At 36.4% G+C, this 5,251-nt stretch overlaps 1 long non-coding RNA gene across 1 annotated transcript; it reads right to left on the reverse strand.

The window, feature by feature from the left end:
* Positions 1–559: 559 nt before the first annotated feature.
* On the reverse strand, positions 560–2,188 carry LOC145792416 (uncharacterized). Its single transcript, XR_014331821.1, has 2 exons — positions 1,351–2,188; positions 560–1,129 (listed from the first exon to the last, which is right to left on the reverse strand). It is a non-coding gene; the product is annotated as an uncharacterized LOC145792416 (long non-coding RNA).
* Between the last annotated feature and the right edge of the window lie 3,063 nt (positions 2,189–5,251).

A 5,251-nucleotide genomic window follows, 5' to 3' on the forward strand; every position in this document is an offset into this window, starting at 1 on the left:
CTAATTTGTGCAATGAGGAAAGAACCGAAAGCAAAATTGAGGTATTTTAGTGGAAGTAATCGAAAACATTTTGATGTGTTGTCACCTTGCTGGGCAGTATTTTTTACTAGTGGAAAGACTGCACTGTTGAAAATTTCACATTTAGTGGCGTTTAAAAAACGCCTCTATAGGTGTAAAAAATGATGCTAATTCTTTTTGTGACGTTTAGTACCAAACGTCGAAAATGCGGCCGTCGTTATAACGTTATGACGCTTTAAAAAAGTCGTTAAATTAGCATAGACGGCGTTTTTAAAAACGCCACTAAATATGATAAATAGAGATAAAATGACGTCATCCACTATTTAGCGACGTTTTAAAAATGCCGTGATAGATTTTTTCCTATTTTAAAAATATAACTGTTGGCACTGTAGTGGCGTTTGTAAAAACGCCGTTACAGCTTTTTTTTTTTTTTTTTTTGAAATTGTTCTCTTGTTTTCTCTTAGTCAAAAGACTGAAGCAAAATAAATAGTCACTTGCCATGTTGCCTTTGGTCTCTTCTAAAGTAAATTTGTCAGAATGCTAAAAACTTCATAACCAACAACATTTTGAAAAATTAAAACTTCATAAACATTAAGCTATTTTTTTTGTAGTTGAATTTGTCAGAATGCTGAAAACAGAATGCTACACCACAAAATTAAACCTCACACACAAAATTAAGCACCACAAACAACCCTCAATGGGTCAGTAAGTTCAACTGTAAAAGCAATACAATAAAACTCTTCGCGACCAACTAGATAACGAGTCTTAGAAATTTCTCAATTAGGGCTGAATGAGAGGGTAAAGATAAGTAGAAGTACACCTTCCTACACCTAGTTGAGAGAACATTGTGACCTCAAAATGAGGTGATTTTGCCATATTTCTATGGACTTAACAAGGATGGGTCAAAGGTACTATTTTCTTGATCAAGCATTTGAACGACCTCAGCGACAACGGCTGCAAATTCCTTTTGGATGAGATCATCGGGCATATCAAATGTCCTCCTTCGCATGGAAAGAGATTTGCCAGGAGGCTGAGGGTCTACCACATCGAGCATTGCTTCCAGCTCATCAACCATCGACCTTTTTGCAACCCACACCATAAGATCAGCACCCTAATAAAGTGCAAAATCAGCAAATTAGAGGATCAGTTTTGTTGCCTAGTGATCGGAATAAGAAATGTAAACTTGAAAACCCGTAAAAAAAAATTAATGAGTAGATCAAGAATCATAAAGAACACTATACTCAAACTTCAGCCAGTATAGAGAAATCATCAATGCCGTTAGCCAGCATCTGATGACTAAGAAGATATACATATTATAGAAGTAATACAAACATTAAGCTATTTCTTTTGTACTTGAATTTGTTTTCATCAAAGCATCAGCATCTTCATGCCCTGCATCTCGCATAAAATAACAGTAAGCAGGAACCACACCATCTCAAGTTATAAGATTAAGCTATTTCTTTTGTAGTTGAATTTGTCAGAATGATAAAAACGGGAACAATACCAACAGCAGTTCCTGTGCAGAAAAATTCATAACCATCAAGCAATTTCTCTACTGGAATAGTACGTTCCTCAACCTGCGTGTTCGGGGAAATTTTCAGATCCCAAAAAGCAAAAAGCACAATAAACTTGTTATCCAATCATCAGATTTCCCTGTGAAGGTTGATATATACATGAGTCTAAAGTCGATAGAAATTTGTTTAATTCTAGGAAATACTCTTTCTCTATCTATTTGTTTCAACTTGTGTGATAAAGGATAGACGATAGTTACCTCATAGTTTGAATAAAATGAGTTAAATCAATTTTATTAACTTAACATTAAAACTAGTTTTTGGCAATAGTTATTTTTTTCTCTCTATCGTCTTGTCCATCATTTTGTCTAGAAATCTCAAATAAAATTAATTTTTTATTAAATTTTAAAATTTTCAAAAAGTTGTAGTCAAATAAAGCTAGATAGAAAAAGAATAACAATAATCTATGCATCTAAAGCTCTTCTAGGCATGCCTTCAAAACCAAATGGATAGCAGCCCCAAGACAGATAAATGAACACACAAGCCTATGGTACAGAAGGATCTCAAGAAGGATACAAGTTTCATCAAACAATATGTGCTAATTACAATGATAGCTTTTCAAGCGATGGGCAACCATCAGAACATTATGAAGTGCCACCTTCCAAGTGAAGGATCTGTGATAACCCTCATCACTGATTAATGCTAATCTATGATTAAGCATGTTAAATGACTGATTGACTGAAATCCTGAACTGATTGATTGAATGTATAGCTTAAGTGCATGTCTATCTGTTTGACTGCTAAATTATCTGTTCGTGTTTTATGTTTTAAACTGCAAATTGAAGGCCTTATCGGCGGCCGAACCCGAAATTGATTAGTGTTTTATACTAATTAGAATTAATGTGATTTTATGGTATATTTAATTGAAAATTGATTTGGTATGATTAAATTAGGTTAAATAATAATAAATTACAATAGTTGGACTTATTTACCTTAGTGCCATGGTAGTGGGCCACTTATCAATTCATGTTTGAAGCCTATTACATGTTTGATGCATCAATTGTTCTCTATTTTCTGAGCCTTAACCGACTAGAGAGAGAGAGGGATAGGAGATAGCTTGATTTCATCTTGTTTTGCTTGGAAATTCAGAGAATTTGAAGGAGTCTTGAATAATTGAGCTTCTACACTTGTAATTCAATGCCTATGGTAGGAGAACCATCTTCTTGAGCTTGCATTTGAGTTATATCTTGCATGATTCATAGAAGTTTAGTGAGTTGAGTCTAGAATTAGCTTAAATTGTTGAATTGAGGCTTAAATCATGCATGCATAGGCATATCTTAAAGTTTAGAGTTGTTTTCATGAAAATTATTGCATGCATGTTCATATTCTTGGTCTTGATCCATGAACTCACCATGTTTTGAAGTTAAACATTGCATTTGATCTCGTTTTGTAGCATTGGAATTCCTAGGAATCCATGCATGTGTTGAATTTGCATTGTCCTTCATGTTCACGAAAACTTCTTTGAAATTTGTGTTCAATTGAACTACCTTTGGACTTTGATTTCTCAAATTGATCTTTGAAACATGTCATATTATGAGTTTACAAGTGTTTTCCAGAAAATTAGCCCAAAAGGATCGAATTTGATGCATTAAAGTTGATTTTGAGCTTGAAGGTTCAATCTGGAATTTTCAGAATTTGGACTCATGCTCGAGCGGGGAACTCCACGCTCGAGCGTACACACTGAATTCATGCAGTCCGCTCGAGTGGGAAAAGTGACGCTCGAGCGGGAAATGCGTGTATCCAGTACTTTGCCCATGTTTACAGTCCGCTCGAGCGAGGGAATGCACGCTGGAGTAAGGACTTGTGTCTCACGCTCCAGCGGGGATTGAGCGTGAGACACAAGTCCGTCGAGCGTGGATTGCATGCATCCAGTACTTTTGCATGATTTTACAGTCCGCTCGAGTGGGGGAAACCACGCTCGAGCGGAGCTCCTTTGTTCTGCATGTCCGCTCGGGTGTAGAAAACCACGCTCGAGCGTGGACCCCTGTTTCAGCAAATTTTGAAAAGTGTTTTTTGAGTGCATCTTTGCATCCTCATTCCATCCTAGGCACTCCTAGGCTTAGTTTAAGGCATCTTAATGAGGATATTGATATAGAATCACACCGAGGCAAATTAGGAATTAAGTCATTGTTTCCCAAGTGAGTAACTTAGTGTGTGTTCATCCTGTAACTGTGTAGGGTTGGCATCCGAGGACGCTCACTAGCCTATCTATAGCCCAGAACTATGTGAGTAACAATGTTGTAAAGATATATTCAATCATGAATAATTTCTGAATGATCAACTGTACTGCTTTATGAAATGACACTGTTTACTGAATGAATGTTTGTCCTATTTGTGAACTGTATTCGTGGCATCCATAGCAATTTACTGTTACTGAACTGTTACTGCTACTGTTACAGAGATCTCTGTCGGTTCCCATGTTGGAACCACTATTGTTTATTGATATGGTGGCCATCAATTGACTGTTCGGTCTGTTAAGACCTATTGTACTGTTTGCTATTGGATGTACCACATATGACTATTATAGTTTTCGAATGACTGTTATGGCATGAATTATGAGCTACAACTGAATGACTGATATACTGATAAATGACTGTTTTCAATACTGAAAGAACATTCACTCTTAACCTCTTTACGCATATGTTATTCATTGGACTTTAGCTCACTGCTCATACGCACCGGACCGTTGCTAGAAGCGTCAGGCTCAGCCCTTGTTTTGTCAAGCCAACCTTTGTGCCTCACTTCGAGGTTTCAGATCTGTTCAAACTAAGGCTGCTTCTGGGGTGTCTCAGATTTACCCTATCTGTCTCTGTTATGTATAGACTGTTACTGTGCTGTTATGGTAGGGATTTGGTCCCTAACCTGAATGATTGTATATGTTGTATGTATATACTGTTTTTGTTCTGAATATGAATATGTTATGAAAGGTCTTTTTGCATACAGACTGTCATAACTCATTGGACATCTTTTATTACTGTTTTGGCTTCTGCCAGCCCCTGTACTCTGTATTACTGTTATTACTGTCAAGCAGACCTTCGGTAATCACGGATTACTGGCCGGTTACGATGCTAAACCCATAGGAGCGGGTTTGGGTCGTGACAGGATCCTAGGAAAGAATACAAGTTTTGACTAAAACCCACACTTCATGCCCCCATCTTCCCTAAGGAAAAGTAAGTAGGTTCAGCCCAACCGCTTCCTTAAACAAATATTGGGTTAAATTCCTTTGATTAAAAAAAAAAAAACTCACAAGTCATTAGATGAACAATAAAAGACAATTTGTTGTTTACTATATTTAACAAAAGTCTGAAATAATCCTAGTCTATGTAAAAACCCAAGAATTAATATGCATTTTCATTTCCATTCACTTAAAAGTGTTTTTTAGTTCTAACCACATATCATTTTCTTCAAAAAAATCAGACATACACACCATTAAAGAGTTTGTAGGCATGTTGCAACCAAAGAACAACATGATATGTGCATACACAGACACCAACACTCATGACAATAACAACAATATGGCAATACCACCACCGAAAAAATGGAAAAAGAAAAAAGCCAAAAAAAGGAAGAAAAAAAGAAAAGCACACGGATTACAACAATTGCAACTTACATGCCTACTGATTGACTAGTGTATTACATGTTGACCAATGTGAACAATAACAA

This window comes from Camellia sinensis, chromosome 6 (assembly GCF_055761805.1).
Source record: "Camellia sinensis isolate YWXY chromosome 6, ASM5576180v1, whole genome shotgun sequence".
In the NCBI taxonomy this organism is placed as follows: Eukaryota; Viridiplantae; Streptophyta; class Magnoliopsida; order Ericales; family Theaceae; genus Camellia; species Camellia sinensis.